Source organism: Equus przewalskii, chromosome 15, assembly GCF_037783145.1.
Source record: "Equus przewalskii isolate Varuska chromosome 15, EquPr2, whole genome shotgun sequence".
NCBI classification, from domain to species: Eukaryota; Metazoa; Chordata; class Mammalia; order Perissodactyla; family Equidae; genus Equus; species Equus przewalskii.
In genome coordinates, this window is record NC_091845.1 from 34,825,893 (window position 1) to 34,843,815 (window position 17,923).

At 44.9% G+C, this 17,923-nt stretch overlaps 1 protein-coding gene across 4 annotated transcripts in view; it reads right to left on the reverse strand.

Moving 5' to 3' along the window:
• The window catches only part of CACNA2D3 (calcium voltage-gated channel auxiliary subunit alpha2delta 3), an 832,052-nt gene that overhangs the window by 387,005 nt on the left and 427,124 nt on the right, over positions 1 to 17,923 (reverse strand). The window lies entirely within an intron of this gene.

Here is a 17,923-nt window from a genome sequence, read left to right on the forward strand (position 1 = left end):
TCTCCCGTTTTCTCACTCCTGATCACTTTCAGCACTTGGTTCACACTCACCTGCACTGGGAACCCACTCTCTATCCATTCCCTGACCCCTCCCCCACCACGCTCTCTCCCCCTACTCTTTAGGTCTCAGTTTGGACATCAGCCCCCTTCTGCCCTGCGAAGCCTTCCCAGACCATCTGCCTCTAAGACAGGTTTAGAATGCTTTCTTGCAACCCTATGCTGCACCCCATGCTCAGATCCACCTTGCACTTAACACCACAGGTGTGTACTTGCCTGCTTAGATCCTAAGACAAGGTATATCTGGTTGCCTACTCTGTCTCCCACGACTACCAGCAATCTGATACAAGAAGGTGCTCAATAACCATCTCCAAAGAGTAAGGATAAAGACTGGGTCACAACGTAAGAATTGTGATTCTGGCAAGGGAGACACAGGCTAGAAATACAGAAGGGCTTCAAGGAACAGGCAAAATGGCAACGAGCATCTTCAGAAGCGGGCCCAGGCCCTTCTGGCTATGGTGGTTCCACAGAGGCCCAGCATTAGCTGGAGAGGAAAAGAAACAAAAGGAAGTAACTGTGAAACCCCAAACATTTCTGCTTCCCAACAAAGAGGCAAGAGCGGGTCCAGGTGTATGCACAGGCACACATGAGTGTGTGTGATGTCCACTGACCCAAAGCCCATGTCCACAGACGTACAGCTGTTAGGCATTATTTTCTAATTGACCCATTCCGAAATGATTTTTTTTCTCCCCAAAGTCCCAGTACATAGTCGCATATCCTAATTGTAGGTCATTCTAGTTCCTCTATGTGGGATGCCACCACAGCATGGCGTGATGAGCAGTATGTAGGTTGGCACCCATGATCTGAACCTGCAAACTCCAGGCCTCCAAAGCACAGCATGCAAACTTACCACTCGGCCATGGGGCCAGCCCCCAAAACCATTTCTTTTCTATTGAAATGAACTATTCTCTTCCCAAAGGCCCCCACACCCTCATCTGCTGGGGAAACTGGCTGGAGGAGTCACCAGGAGGGAGAAGGGCAGGAAGGGTGGGTTCTTGGAAAATGTTTGCCAGTGATTTCCTGGACAGGCAGTGGCTTTCTTTCTCTTACCATGCCCTGGGACCCAACACTGCTCCAAGCATGACCTCGGCATTCAGATGGTGACACCCATTCACGACGTGTGTACCTTAGGACCATGGAACTGGTTTCAGAATCAGAACAGATCACAGAGACCAATCCTAGGACATGGCCGATGGTTCTAAGATGCTGTTCTGTCTCTGCCTAGCCCCCGCAGGAAGCAGCAGGGGCTGCGGGTCATCAGGTGGGCTGCAAGAGGGGATCAGAATAGATCAGTCTGCCTTCACCAAGGACAACCTCCCTTGGAAACCTGACTTTTGGGTGAGGGGTGACCACTGAGAGCACTTAGGCTCAACAAGCATCACCGCACAGTGGTTCCCACATACCCTAGGGGACACAAAGCATGGTGACAAGCCCATCACGCAGCCTGCAGAGAGGCTGGTCTCTTGCCGGCCCCTGGTTCACATCGCAGTGGCCAGATCCTGCCTTGACAAGTTCATTCTCTTCATCTGATGTCATTTCTGTCAACTGCATTTAATTGTGTTCAGTCACACAAGTTTACACAGTATTGGGTTTTTTTTAATAACACAACAACCTGATTTAATTTTTCTTTTAATTCCTGTGTAGCTGCATGTCATGTGCAGAAAGACGCTTCAGGCAATGGTTGCTTTTATTGTTGGACACTTAGAGTAAAATGTAACAACATGTCATGGAATTCCCTTTCAATTCATTTTTATTACAAGGTCAGTTGTGATTTTGTTTCTTCCTGGTACAAATCAGGTCCAGTTTTAGAGGGAAAAAATATTTCCTCAAGGTCAGGGTTTCTAAATGATGTCACAGATGAAGGACTCGCTCTTTGTTTCTTTCTCTCTCCTCTCCCTCATGTCCAAATGCCCTTTTTCTCCTACTCCACAACCTGAACCAAATCAGCTTCATTGTCCCGGTCTTCCAGGCTCCATTTAACCCTCAGCCCAACTCTCCTCCTACACTAAACTGGGTCTTGCCTTCCAGGGAAGCATCTCCCATGATGTGGCTTCCACTAAGAGCTGCTTTCTCCCTATGGTAGTCATGAGCTACATGTAGCTATTTATGTTAAATTTCATTAAAATTACCTAAAATTTGGGGCTGACCCGGTGGCGTAGTGGTTAAGTTCACACACTCCACTTCAGCGGCCCAGGGTTCATGGGTTTGGATCCTGGGTGTGGACCTACATGCTGCTCATCAAACCATGCTGTGGGAGGCATCCCACAGACAAAGTAAAGGAAGACTGGCACAGATGTTAGCTCAGGGCCAGGCTTCCTCAAGCAAAAAGAGGAAGATTGGCAACAGGTAGTTCAGGGGAATCTTCCTAATCAAAAAAAAAAAATTACCTAAAATTAAAAACTCAGTTCCTCAGTTGCATTAGCCACATTTCAAGTGCTCAGCAGCCCCAGGTGGTTAGTGGCTGCTGCATTGGACAGTGCAGATTAAAGAACAGCTCCATTACGCGTAAGGTTCTATTAGACAGCTCTGCCCTGGAGACACAGGGCTAGAATGGCCCTTCCTCCTCATCAAACAACAGGCTAACAGTGAGCAGAGGGAACGCACAGGCCTTGTACCCAGTGAATACGTGTAATTTTTGCCTGTTCAGCATCCATTCCCCTTCTTCTGATTTTCCTTCCTGCCCACTGCCCCATAATTTATATGGTTTGGCTTAGGCTAACATCTCTCTCCCTCGTCCCTAGATCAAAGGTGGGTCCATTTATCAGGCCTGTCCAATCTATGAATTCCATCCCATTGGCCATGGTCAGGAATGGGCATATGACCCAATCCCTGGGCTTCTACTGGAACGTGGGGAAGAAGACTCTCTCTTCCCAGTGAGATTACTGAGAGGTCAGGGAGGAACCTGGTGCTGCCAGCAGCCATGAAGCTACTGCACAGGAAGAGCTCACCTGAACAAAGGTAAGAGCCAAGGAGAAAAGAGCCCACAATGGAGGGGGCAAGATGGAATCATGGCAGCATGGCTTGAGTCCCTCGATTCAGCCAGGCTTAGCTTTTCCAGGGAAGTGAGCCAATAAATTTGCTTCTTTGCCTGACCAGATTTAGCTGGATTTGGACCACTTAATCAAAAGGACCTTGTTGACCACGGACCATCACAATGACCCTGCCTGCTGAGACAACACCTCCCCAAAGCTCCCCCTGCATTACAATGATCCTCTTCCTCTCATCTGCACCCCTCCTCCCTTCTTAATCACTGTCACAGCGTTGTGTGGTTTTCACCCATTGTGTGAGTGCCCATGCCTGACAGAGTAAGGCACTTCACACACAGCATACTCCTGGTGCGCATGGATGGTGCCATCACTCTCACTGCCCATGGCATGGAGCAATTTGCTGAAGATGAATCCTAAACACGTGCACTCCAAGGGTTGTGTCTGGAAGGGAAGAAAGGGACCTGGCTGACTGCCCTGCAGCAGTCTCCTCATCAGTATAGATTTCTTTTTCTCTCCTCCCAGATGTGGCCACTGTAAGAATCAAAAATTTTTATATGTAATGCAATCATATTATAATCATTGTATGTAAGCAATTGGAATACAGACCTCACGGACTCTGAGGAAAAACAAAAAGTGAACTGGGATTCAGGAGACTGAGTCCTACTTCTGATTGTACTACTGACCAGCGATAAGGCTCTGAGGCAAGTAGCTTTGGCTCTCAGGCTGCAATTTTGCCCTCTATGAAATGGGGATGGGAAAGCTCCTGTGTGATGGGTGAAAGAGTGACAGCATTGCTGTCTTAGAGCAGCAGGAGGAGCTGGGTGGCCTGACTCCAATTCTTGCTCTGCCACCAGCCCTCTCCATAAGCTGAGTAAGACACTGCCTTCACCTGTGCCTGCCTTTTCCTCTTAGTGCAAGGGGTATTGGGTTGACCCCTCACTGATACTACAGAAAAAAGAAGCCATCTGAAAGAACTGTGATGACAGAAAAATATGAGAACTATTTTAATTTCATATTCACTAAAAGAAATATTTGAAAAGAAATCCTATAAAACTTTATACCTCAAACACCTTGAAGCCAACTTCCTGGTTTGGAACTTTACAATCTAATACACCTTGAAAAGTGACTTATTTCACCCTTCAGGGGCCAGGCTTTATTAAATGGAGAGAGACACATGGCTGATTTCACTGACACCAAGACCTGAGCGTCTTCCAGAGCCAGCTACAGAGAACAGAAGGTTCAAGATTGCGAGAGCCAGGAAGACACTCCTCAACAACTGCGTGCCAGAAGGTGGCCAGTTCTCATTATTCTTCTAAATTAAAATAAACAATTTATTGGAAATGGCGACAGTTCCATTTCATTATTAAACTTCAATAAAGGAGGAGGAGGGCAGCTTTTTATCTTTGCTTCAGGCACTCATGCAGCATATGCTGCTGCCCGGGAAAAGGCCTCGCTTCCAAAGCAATTAGTGCAGCTTAATGCCTGGGGAGATGAACCCACGCAAACGCCACGGCTCCCTGTGCCCAAATGCCAGCAGGCACAGCAAGGCTGCTTATCTCTGTGAAACAGCCACAACATCCAGGCCAGCGGAGGGTCCTGGTGAAATAACCCTCTCCCTCCACCGGCATTTGATTTAGTTGAATCAATACTGATAACTCTCTCTGTGATAAAAGCAATCATCTTTTTTTTCCTGCCTATGTAATTATGAGGAATGTTTGAGTCCACCCAATTAAGAGCAGGGGATTAATGTGAAAAGTGGACATCGGGAGACACAACAATCCCCCATCCACAGGGCCCTTGAGAGCCAGTGGTCCTGGCGAGGGCTATTCAAGGGAAAGGCTAACAGCCGCCTGTCGATGATGCTCATCAAGGTCACTTGAATTCAGCAGACCTGAATTGTGTACCCATTAGGTGTGAAAAGGGTCACTGCAGCACCTCAGCCATGGGAAGGCTGTCAGAAATTGCCTCATCCGAGTCCTCCAATGGAAGCCACACTGGCTGAAAGACAACTGTGTGCTGGGCACTGTGCTTTTCATGCCTTACCTCACTAGATCCTCCAAAAAACCCTAAAAGAAAGGCCCTATTAGGTTCCTATTTTACCTATAGGCAAATGGAGACTAAGAATGGTGAAATACTTACCCAGGATGGCAGAGCAAGCACGAGGAAGGTAGCTTTCAAAGTGTTGGCCCTATATCCGAATCTCTATGCAACACAGCCCCTCCCAACACACAGGCACAGCTCTCTCCAACTCTGATAAAGCACAGCCTGCAGAGGGGCCTAGAGGGTCAGGAGCAAAGCCACGACCCCATTCAGGGCTGGGTTCATGAGCATATGACCTACGCAATTGCACAGGGCCCCTGCTTGGTTTAATGCTTTGCTGGCACTGTCTTGAAATTCTTAATAATTTTACTTTTGAATTTGTGATTTGTAAATGAAGTCCAATGAAACAAGAGTATGCCTGTGAGTAAAGGAGCTGTGGGAAGTATGCGAGTCGGCTGTTCCTTGCTGCCTCATTCTCATCCAGCATCCGCAATGCCCCGGGGGTGCAGAATTCTGCTACTGTGCAGGTGTTCATCACATGTGCTTGACTTTACTAGGTTACTTTGCACTGTGGCTGTCGGGTGGCTTAAGGTGCACATTTATTGACAAACTAGAATTAAGGAGCTAAAGGTAAGAGTACCCTGTAGAGGCCCTCCAATTTTCAGCTCTATCAGTAATAGACATGGTACCACTTGCCTTCTCCTAAAATAGATATTGCTCACGTCAGTTAAGTCAGGCTGAATAGATGAGCAGTGCCCCAATGATTGTGTCCATCTCATTCTGATATCAAACTCCTCATTGAAATTCCCAAATAAGCCTTCACAAATCTCATAGCCACTAAACTCCAAACCCTAACTGCAGAAGCCCGTTCGTCAGAGACCCAGAGGGTGTCCATGCCTGTCTTCCGACCTGACTGGGATACTAGGCCAAAAGATGATTTAATATAAAGATAGATCTTCATCCTGATGTAATTCCTCCTGGCAAAAACCCCCCGCCCCAACCCTGGGATAATTCTCCCAGGCTCCAGTTCAGCCTGAAAAATCCTCTAGCTGAATTTTATTTCATCTTTTGGGTACGTACACCAGGGACCTAGGGCAGTGCCCGGTAATACAGTTTACAGGAAAGGCACGTGTCTTCTGACATTGCTACCTCAAAGCCGGGGCTCCAGAGAATCTGACTGTCATTTGATTCCAGCGGGGAAAGTACAGTGACATGGTGTTTCTCAAACATGAACAGAAAATGGGCCAAGAAAGTTGGTATTGAAGTGGCAGGCCCAGATGTTTGCAATCAGGGGGACAAAGTACAGACACCAAGAGAACCGGGTCTGAGCCAGTCCCCGTCTCTCCTTAACATTATCTATAACAGATTGAAGTGTCTGAAGGTAGCAGCTGTTTAATGCTAGTGCCAAATTAGAGACAAGATAGATCTCCTGGATGTGAACAATGAATGCTATTTCTCCAGGTAGTCAGATTAGCTACAACCTCATTTCAATGGCAAAAGCACTAATTATGTCATGTGAGATGATGGTGATGAGCCCAGAATTGACTAGCAATTCTCTACAATTGAGATAATCTCAAGTGGAATGGGCATCTCCATCAAAGCCGTCCAGGGTGGGGCAAGGCCAGGTCCAGGAGGACTCTCTGCTGTATATCGTATTAGCTCCTCATCCTTGTTAGGCGTCTATGGGAGCCAGCCCTGCGAACCTCCGTGAGACTGAGGAAAGCCCCAGCCTAAATGCTACTTGGACAGAAGCGCCTGCTTTGTGTCTGGGCTCGGTGCAGTGGCATGTGTGTAAACAGCAGGCCTCACCCTTTCACATCTTTTTGACATTTCCAAAGGTCCAAGTTCATCCTTTATAAACTTTATGAAAACCCTGATTTGATTCAAATTTGCTTCTTGGAGGAATAATGCTTTCATCAGCTGCAGGATGCGAGAGCAGACAGAAGTCACAGTTTCAGTTAATTCCAAACATGGTGCCAAGCTCTGTGGAAGCTTTGGCTCAGAAGAGATGTATATTTATAGTCTGCATCCAGGGAGCATGTAATACAGACACAGCCCTGTGGATGCTGTGGACTCATCTTCATCAAACCATCCCCTCACAGTCAGCTGACAGTCCTTTGCACCCAAATGCAAAGCTACCGCCCAGCGTGGAAGGTGCTGGGTGCTGGGGATACACATGTGGAGTCTTGGTCTGGTGGATGGTGGTCCACCCATGCCCTGATCCACCCCATGCCCACTCAGTGGCAGCAACATTCATTTCTGGGACAGCTTGGGAAAGATGTGTGACCCTGTGAGATAACTCAATTAGAACTTTTTCTGTATGATCACTTGGAAGATTTGTATAGTTTTATAAAACTTGAATTCAATTAAAATGTATTTGTTTCAACAATCTCTGTATTTTGCCAAATTAATTACATATGAGTATTAAACTTAATCATCTGAATTTCTTCCATTCTCATTCAAGTCTGTGAATAAACAAATATCCAATATGGTACTGTCATTTTTTTTTTTAGGAATATATCCACATTTATTTCACCAGTCCACTACTGATGAAAGTTTAGGTTTTCAGTGTCTTATTTTTTCAAACATTACTACAGAAAATATCTCTGTATACACATACATAGTTCATATGTGTAGTAATATGATTATAACAACTTCATAGAAGGAATATCATTGGGTCAATAATTTCTTCATCTATACTATGCAGAGTTACCGTGAGAATTTAATGAGAAATTCAGACAAAGTCCTTAATACAGAATCTGGCACATAGTAAACATTCAGTAAAGATTAGTTTTTATTAGTAGGGCACCAATGCCATCATATTTTGAGCCTAATAAAGGCTCCAAATTGAAATTCTAAAGAAAACCAAAACCAAAACCAAAAAACCCCCACAACTCTATACATCCGAAAGGAAAGTCATTGACTCCTACAGCAGGAAGGCTGCGAGTGCAGACAGGGACCAAGACCCACAGGCACTCAGGGCTCCATCTCTCTGTGTCCACCTCCTAGAACTGCTAGGTTTCCTTCTGCCAGCAGGCTCTTGACCACACAGCTGCCTATATCACCGTCTCACGTGTTCCTGGTTGAGTCTGTCCAACAGCCAGAGTTGGTGTTGTCACAGAAAAAACAAGATGCTCAATTAACTTTGAATTTCAAATAAACAACAAATAATATGTTAAAAATTCGCTCATTGTTTATCTGAAATTCAAAGCTAACTGGGTGCCCTGTTTGTTTATTTGTTTGTTTTGCTAAATCTGGCAACTCTACATGGGACCAATTTCAGCAATACTTCTATCAGAAAGTTCCCAGAAACACTCTGATTAGCTCAGTGTAGGATACATGTCCAGGCCTGAGCCAATCAGGTGGCCAGAGAATGGGGCCCACGACTTACCCAGGTCTGGACCATGTGCCATTTTGTGAACTTGAGGTTGCAGCAGCAAGAGCTGGGGAAAGTCCCACCTAAGCCTCACCAAATGGATTTGGCACAGACAGGGATTTCACTGAGAGGCGGAGGGACAGGGATGCTGGACAGATAAGAAGTACGGCACAGGCCGAGTACAAGCAGTCATGGGAGATGTGCAGCTCTTCACTGGCTTAGCCCACGTTCTCAGAGAAATGTGCTGACATGGCCAGGGAAGCAAAGACTTGCCCCCTACACACATACACACACACACACATACATACACACTATTCCACGTTGAGCACGTACTTACTCTGTAGCATGTTGAGAGGGCAACACGTTGTAGAGAGGAGATAACAAATGGTAGCTTTTCCCAGAGAAAATCACAATATGCTTCTAAAAAGTTAGAGAAAAGGGTTTCTAGAAAATAGGTGGTCCTAGGGATGGTTTGAGGCCTAGCAGAAAGAGAGTGCCCGAGACAGATGAGAAGATAATACTGCTGACAACTAATATTTATTGGGTGCTTTCTATACACTGGCCTTGGCTTGAGTGCTCACAGGTAGAGCCTTCTTCAAGCCTCACAATGGCCCGAGGAGAGACAGTGCTCTCATCGCTCTCATTTTGTAAAATGAAGACACAGATTCAGATGGTTCACATCACTTGACAAGATCTCACAGCTAATAAATGGCAGACCGAAAACTTAAATCCAAGCATTCTGTCTCTAAAATATATTTTTTTCCCCAAAAGACCTGTTTATTATAGAAAATTTCAGTTACCAACTCATGGTGAATCTTGTTTTATCAATACTCTACTACCACCTTCTGTCCCCCTTGCGGTAGTTAGCCTCCAAGATGGCCTCCAATGATCCTAACCTCCCGATAGTCACACCCTTGTGTAGGCCCCTCCTGGCGTTGCTGCTCTGTGAGCCAAGATTGGGCTCTGTGATCAAAAGAATATGGCAGAAGTGATGATATTCCACTTGCAAGGTTAGGTCGTAAATGATGCTATAGCTTCCATCATGGTTGCTCTCCTGATCTCTGTTGAATAAGTCACCCTAGGGGAAGCCTACTGCTTTGTTGGGAATAGCACTATGGAGGTGCACAATAGTGGGAAACTGAGGCTTCCAACCAACAGCCATCAAGGAACTGAGATCTCTTGCCAATAGCTATATGAATGAGTTTAGAAGTAGATCTTCCATCCTAGTCAAGCCTTTGAGTAATTGCAGCCCTCAGCCAACATCTTGAATCCAACTCTGTGAGAGACCCTGAGGCAGAACCATCCAGCCAAGCCATTTCTGGATTCCTGACCCTCAGAAACTGTGTGAGATAACAAGTGTTGATTGTTTTAAGCTGTTAAATTTTGGTGTAATTTATTCCACAACAATAGATAATTAATATACCTTCATCCAGATTACTCTGAAGCACATCCCAGACATCACATTATTTCATCTGTGAACATATCAATATGTGTCTCTGCAAGAAGACCTTTAAAAACAAGTGTCCCAGAATCTGAATTTTACTGATTGCAATTCTGAGGTGTCATTTAACATGTACCTCTGTCCCCTATATTTTAGTAAATTGATGGTTAGATTTGGAGGCTTGATCAGATTCAGGGTTGACTACTTATGTATATATGTATTTATTTGGCATTTACTTCATTTATGGTATTTTTATTTCCCTCAGACACATGTCTTGTAGTCTCCTTGTGATGTTGGCAGCCACTGACGCTCAATACCTAGATTCATTAATTCGTTGGTGGTGATAGTTTAATTCTATCATCCATCATCATTTATTAGATTAAAAATTTCTAGAAATTTCTAAAAAGAAGAGCTTCCCACTCTTGCACTATTTAGTTATCAGAGGAAACATTTATTGTGGTAAGTTGGAGAAATGCTTGCTGCTCTTCATTTGCTCACTGGTTTTCAAAATAAAGATTGGTCCAAAGGTGACCAATGAGGGGGTCCCTCCCTCATTTTTTTAGTATCACTATGAATTGATTGTTTTTCTGCTTCATCTTTTCATTATCAGAATGGATTGTAACAAAAATTATGTTTCACTCCGTTGCTAATTTTTTTAGGGGAGATGCTCTATTTATCCCATCTTTGGCCAGTGGTAACCTCTTCTCTTTAGGTCTGCAACCAAGTTCTTTTACTGTAGTTGATAGCTTCTGGCTGTCATAACAGACAAGATGCTCCAGGCTCATCTTGCTCATTTTCTGCCCATGACCTAGAATTGGCTATTTCTCCTAGGAGTCCAATCAATCCCTCATTCTTAACCATTCACACTCTACAGCCTTGTGCTTTCCTCGGGTACACACCTGGGAAATGAGAGGGAAGGAGGAACAGAAGAAGGAACAGAAATGGACTGACTGAAGTGGGGGAAAAGGAAAACAAAAGTCAGAAAAGCCCGTGAACGGTGTAAAACACGGTGCGAATCTTATTCCAATGACATGATAAGCAAATGACAAGGAAATAAGGTGGGGAAGCACTTGCTAGACACAGGTCCAGAATGTACTCCAGGAGCAAGAAACACGGTTAGGGAAAAAAAGGTTGGAGTTAGAAGAGGAATTTGATGAAAGAGGCAGGAGGTGCATGCTTTACTAAAGCAGGTTCTGCACTTGGCCAGGACCACAAGGAGAATTCAACTTGTGTCACCTGAGAACTGGAAGGGGCTTCTAAGGGCATCCATTCGATCCAACCCCTATCTGGACTGGGTGAAGTGAAGTCTGACAGTATTAACCCCACGTCTTCCCTATCATGGACTCTTCTTCCCTTTCCCCATGATGCACATTTTACCCCAATAATCTTATTCTGCTCCTGGAACATATTCATTCATTGAGTCAGCAAATATTGACTAGGAAGCCATCAAATGCCACATACTCTACTTGATCAATTAAACAAGAGCAGATCCCTGCAGAGTTCATATACCAGTTGTGAGGAGACAGAGATATATGCAAGAGTAACAAGTACCATCAAGGAAAGGCTCATGGTACTTTGGTAGTACACAATAAGGGCACTGATGGAGGGTCCAGAGATTAAGCAGGCAAAGGCAAGAGGACCAAGGCAGGAAGTTGTAGGTAGAGAAACAGCATGTGCCAAGGCCCTGGGGCAGGAAGACGCAGAGCACACATAAATGACCGTAATAAGGTCATTGAGCCCAGAGCACAGGAAGGGAAAAGGAACGTGGTGTACTGTGGGCCTGGAGAGCCAGGAAGGAGCCACACTAGGCAGGAACTTATAGGCTACATTCAGGCTTTGTGTTCAATCAACTATTAGATAGAATGGTTAAGGATCAAGAAGCCTTAAGACTCAGAGCTAAAATGGAATGACAGGTTGTAGAGTTCACAATATGGGATAGGAAGCCCTTCAAGGACTCCAGATCAGCAGCAGCACCAGGACTCCCAGATCATCTTACTCCTTGAGAGTAAGCAGGAGTACGGACCTCAGGGAACAGGGTGACAGAGGCCTCGGGCCATCCACATGCTATAAAACAATGCAGCAGTAATCCACAGGAAATGGATGTATGGATTTTCAATCACAGGACACGAACTCAACAGAGAGCTTTAGAGACAACATGCATGCTCTCATTCCAGGAAAATGAAGAGTCAACCACTGGCAAAGTGAACAAAACAGAAGTCTCTCCGACAAAGAATTTTGTGACGTAAATAAAGGAAATATATATTTTTTTAATTCACTGTCAGTGTAAGATTAAAAATAAACTTCTTTTAAAAATGCAAGTTGTTTTTCTGAGGGAAAATGCTTCTTTACAAATGCACAGTCTACCTGACAGGTAAAAGTGCAAATTAATAAACACACGTGTCCTATAAGCGGTCTGCGGTTCACAGTCACAGATCTAGTGAATATCAGCTGTGCTAAGTTCTGCTATTCCGATCTACTTACTACGTCTCCTAACCTTTCTTATTTGTATCCACCTGTGCAGGTCACCCACGCTGTTCCTCTTCATGTCTAGCTGTAGGGGTGGTCTATATTCACAGTGGTTCACTGAGACCACTTCCTTTGTCTCCCAGCTCCAGGGGATGCGGGCGCCTCCCCTCAGCACACAGACGGCTGCTCTGAGGAAGGCAGGGATGGCTGCTCAGTGCTATCCGCTGTTGTGGTCTCAGTCATTTCAGCTGGCTCAAAAACCAGGTTCTCATGTGGCGATAAGCCACTGGGCATCCTCAGACTAATTAGCTGGGCTTATCCCTCCCCACAGCTGGCTGTCTTCCCCAGTTATTAGGGCGTCTTCCCAGTGCCCTGGAGATTATCTGCATCTCAGTCCAGGAGGCAGTAGGTTTTATGAGTTTAATTAACACATCTCTACTCACCTCTAATTGAAATTAAAGGGACTTCAGAAAGCAAACCATTATTCCCATCATGCAGAGAAAAATGGCAAAATATGCTAATCATCTGACATCTGGATAATGCTCCTCATAAATTTAATAAAGGCAGGAGCTGAAGTAGGTCCATTATGGGGGGTTCAGGCTCTCCCTGGGCCTCTCCTGACTTCATCTTCGCCAAGTCTATTTGTCCTTTTCCTCTGTTGCACACGACCTTTGGGCTGCTTCTGATTCCAGGGCTACAATTATGAGTCACCAGAACAATGACAGACGTGATGGCCATGCAGGGAGTGTCCATGACTGTCTCCTTCCGAATAAATCTGGAGGAGAAGGACTTTGCAGCCTGCTTAGGTCAAAGGTGTTCTGACCAGGAAATACCCGCCCATTAAAGAAAAAGACATTCTCCTCCAACAGGGGGCGCTTTATGGAAACCACCTTATCAGCTCAGCTGGTTGCCATTGTTGTTAGGCTGTGAGTCCCACTTCGCTCCCTAAGGAGCCCTGAGGGAGCAGAGGAAGGGGAAGGAGGCCAAGCCTGCACAGCCAATGGACAGAGAGAGCAGAGCTGGCACCATCTCAACCACTGGGACAGACAATGAGGGCACCAGCACACTTTCTTTAAACCTCACCCTTTTAACGTAGCCCTTCAGAGAATACGTTAAAACACTAAGAGTAAGTTAATATGATGCACAAGTATCCCTTTAACACTATGCATGCTGACTTCATTTATTTAAAAAAGAAAATGCCATACGACCCAAATATGGAATTCTGCAATAGGTACCAAATTTTCTTTTTCCCACCCTTCTCTCTCCATACTTGGCCCAAATATGAATGTCATTTTCAGGGTAGCACCATGTATTAAATACGCCTTCCTTAAGACAGTAATTCTGGTCCAAGCGTCAAAGATTCTCCTGTGTACTCCCATCCCCCTTCTGGTATCAACATAGACAAGAGACCGGATGGACATGTGCCCCAGGCCTCATCATTCCATGTTTCTAGTTTTATGGAAACTTCTAAGTGGAACACAAGAGCAGGCATACTAAATCAATAAAATGGCCCCTTCTGGTCAGCATGTTAGATGAAAAATGACTTCACTGCTGAATGATTCAAATCAAAGTGGCATCCAGAGAATCTTGAGGACAAAGACAAAGGACTACCCTGCTAAGGGACACCATCTGTGGAGGGGAGTCATTGGTGGGTCTGAGTTGTTGGAAATGGGACACAGAATGACGTGGAGAATTTAGAGAGAGTCATTTAAGAGCTACTTATCAAAGATCTTTCAAATAACTTCCTGAAACAGAAACACAGTCTGAGAAATGGTCAACAATTAGAAATGTCATGTGACTCCAAACCCCGGCTCACTCGACACAATCCCTACCCGTGGAACACCATGCACAGGGTACAGTTTTAACACATATTTCATACTTCGTGTTTTGCCGCCTTCGTGCTTCGCCCAGTTCCAGTGATGACTTTGGGAGAAATCTCTCAAAGGTTGTTGCTGCAGATTTGGCTGAGCCACTCGATCAGGACCCCACATACAACCCCCACCTACATATTCGTCCCTGTGACAAAAAAAATGGCAAGTAATAGGATATATGGGAGTACACAAGGAAGCCATTTGGGTTAAAACTAATTCGGCATGACCTTGTTTTTCCAAAAGGGCCTAATATGGCCTGTTGAGCATGCATTGTACAACTGCTTTAAATATTTACTGTCACAAAGACAAGAATGATGTCCTTAAATATAGGGATGTAACTTCCCCTATATCAGCATTTCTTTAAGGATAAGCATCTCTTCCCAGGAAATAAGGGTTAACTACTGACCTGCTGTGCTCACCTTGTGACCACCTACCTGCTGCCCACCGATCTGTCCTGCCAGCAAAGCAATCTCATGACTATTGTAAAAGGGAAATTCCTGTCATATGTGATGTATGCTCCTTGTTCCAAGACAGTATATAACTACTCTGTATACCCCTCTTCTTTGGTGCCCTTCCTTCCTTAGGGAAGGAAGGCCCCGGGCTAGTCCTCAGATCTGGCTCATAGTAAACGCACCCCAATTTTGATTTATAGATTGATTATGGATTATTTGCATCGACATCTGGGTTCCAGGATGAGACTGGGACATGCATCCTGACCACACAGGTGCAAAGAGGGCAATACTAATTTTCAGTGAAGGAGAAACTATGAAAGTTAGGGGTTAGAGAAGAGATGCTTGAAAAGAAGATCCAAAATGTGAGCCCTGGGAAACTGCAAAATAGAAGCCAGATAGAGTCACATCTAGTCTCTCGAATGCAGCGGTTTTCAAACAAACCTGCATTGAAGTCTATCACACAGACCCCACTGGATCAGAATCCGGCAGTGGGTGGGGAAAGAAAACAAACTTTTTTTTTAAGTATTATATGTGATTTTGCTATGCACTGCTGATTAAAACCTGCTGCTTTAAAAATTTGAAATTAATCCCACAACTAGAAGAACGTGCAACTAAGATATACAACTGTGTATGGGGGCGGGGGGGGGTGGTTTGTGGAGATAAAGCAGAAAAAAAAAAGTGAAACTAAAGTGAGCAGCTTATACTGAAAAATAAAAAGCGACAAAGTCAAATTGAGGGTATTTGTTACAAAAGTTGTGAAGTACTTCGAACAGCTGTTATGGGTTAAACTGTGTCCCCTCAAAAGATATGTTGAATTCCTAACCTCTTGTACCTTGGAATGGGACTTTATTTGGAAATAGGGCTATGGCAGATGTAATTAACTAAGATGAGGTCATTAGGATGGGCCCCTAATCCAGTAGGACTAGTGTCCTTATAAGAGACACAGACACACACGGGGAGAGGATGGCTTTGTGAAGATGGAGGCAGAGATTGCAGTGATGCAGCTACAAGCCAACACCACCAAGGACTGCTGGCCACCACCAGCAGCTAGAAGAGGCAAGGAAGGAATCTCTCTTGCAGGCTTCAGAAGAAGCATGGCCCTGCTGACACCTTGAGTTTGTACCTCTCCAGAATTGTGAGACAATCAAGTTCTGTTGTTTCCAGGCACTCAGTTTGTGGCACTCTGTTACAGCAGCCAGAGGAAACTAACACATAGTGGTTCCCAAAATGCCCCCTACAAAACTTACTTGATGAAATCCCCTCCCTAGAAAAAGCTTGAAAATGCTTCAAAATGAGTTTTCTAACCTTTTTGTAAAGTCACAATGCATGGGAGCATTTTAAAAGGCTCTGGGCAGTCCTGCAGCAAAGGAGTTTATCTAAATTTGTTTACTCTGTCATTTCCAAGCTTTATTTGAGCACGAAACCTCCTCCTCCCTGCTCCCCATAAGCACATCTATTAATAGCTTGTCAGAGAATTACTCTTTCCTCAAATATATTTTTGAGAAACACTGGCTTGGCCAATAAAAAAAAATGAAGCATAGTACAGATTTACTCTTTCCAAGAAATACGATTGGTTGCTAGATTTCCACAGCCACCCTTGTCACCTGATATGCAAGCAGTACTTAAGACTTTTCTAACACTTTCAGATCCTATCTGAGTTATGTTCTGTATTCGTTTGCTAGGGCTGTGTGACTTTTTTTTTTTTTTAAGACATTTTATTCTTTCCTTTTTCTCCCCAAAGCCCCCCGGTACATAGTTGTGTATTCTTCGTTGTGGGTTCTTCTAGTTGTGGCATGTGGGACGCTGCCTCAGCGTGGTCTGATGAGCAGTGCCATGTCCGCGCCCAGGATTCGAACTAACGAAACACTGGGCCGCCTGCAGCGGAGCGCGCGAACTTAACCACTCGGCCACGGGGCCAGCCCCTAGGGCTGTGTGACTTATAATAAGCAATATGTGTTTGGTCTTCATCCATCCCCATTTTTGGCATAGAGCTCCTAAAACCCTTGGAATTTCCTATGGGCTAAGAGCTACAAGGTGAAAGGAGCATCTTTTGTTATTCATAATAAGCCCCTTTCAACCACACCTGAGTTTACGTTAGTGAGGTGACTTTTGGAAAGCCCCAAAGGCTGGGGGCTGGTTGCCAGGGGAACCAACCATGATTAGAGGGTTGGAATTTTCAACTCCCCCCACCCAAGACCTCCCCGGAGTGACTGAATTCAACCACCAATGGCCAATGATCTAATCAATCATGTCCATGTAATGAATCCCCCATTAAAACATCAAAGAATGAGATTTGGAAAGCTTCTGGGTTGGTGAACACCTGAGGCTGTGCCCCTTCCCATATACCTCGCCCTGTGCATCTCTTCCATCTAGCTGTTTTTGAGATATATCCTTTTATAATAACTGGCGATCTAGTAAATAAACTGTTTCTCTGAGTTCTATGAGCCACGATAGCAAATTAATCCAATGCGAGGAGAGGCTCATGGGAACTTCTGCTTTATAGCCAGTCAGTGACAACCCAGACATGCAATTGGCATCTGAACAGGGGGATCAGGGGGTGAGGCAGTCTTGTGAGACTGAGCCCTTAACCTGTAGATTCTGATGCTACCTCTAGGTAGACAGTGTTAGAACTGAGTTAAATTTGTGGGACGCCCAGCCAGCGTCTGACGAGAATTGGAGAACTGCTTGGTGGTGTTGGAAAAACAAATGTTGGAGGCTGCCATAACAAAATACCACAGTCTGGGTGGCTTCAATAACAAAAATTTATTTTCTCACAGTTGTGGAGGTTGGAAATCCTAGATCAATGTGTGAGCAGGGTTGGTTTCTCCCGAGGCCACTCTCCCTGGCTTGCTGATTGCCCCCTTCCTGCTGTGTCCTCACATAGCCTTTTCTCTCTGCATGTACATTTCCTGGTGTCTCTTCCTCTTCTTATAAGGACAGCCCTCCTATCGAATTAGGGTCCAACCCTTATGACCTCATTTAACCTTAATTACCCCTTTAAAGGCCCTATCTGCAAATATGGTCACATTGGGAGTTAGGGCTTCAATATACAGATTCTGGGGGACACAATTCAGGCTATAACACTCTTTTAACTACTCAGTGAGGGGGTACAGGTCCCTGTTTTGCAGGTAAAAAAGCAGACCAAAGAGGTTAAGTAAGGTGTCTAAGGTCAACATCAAGTATCAGATCCCAGATCGCAACGCAACAGCCTCAAAGTCAAAGGGTCTCTTTCAC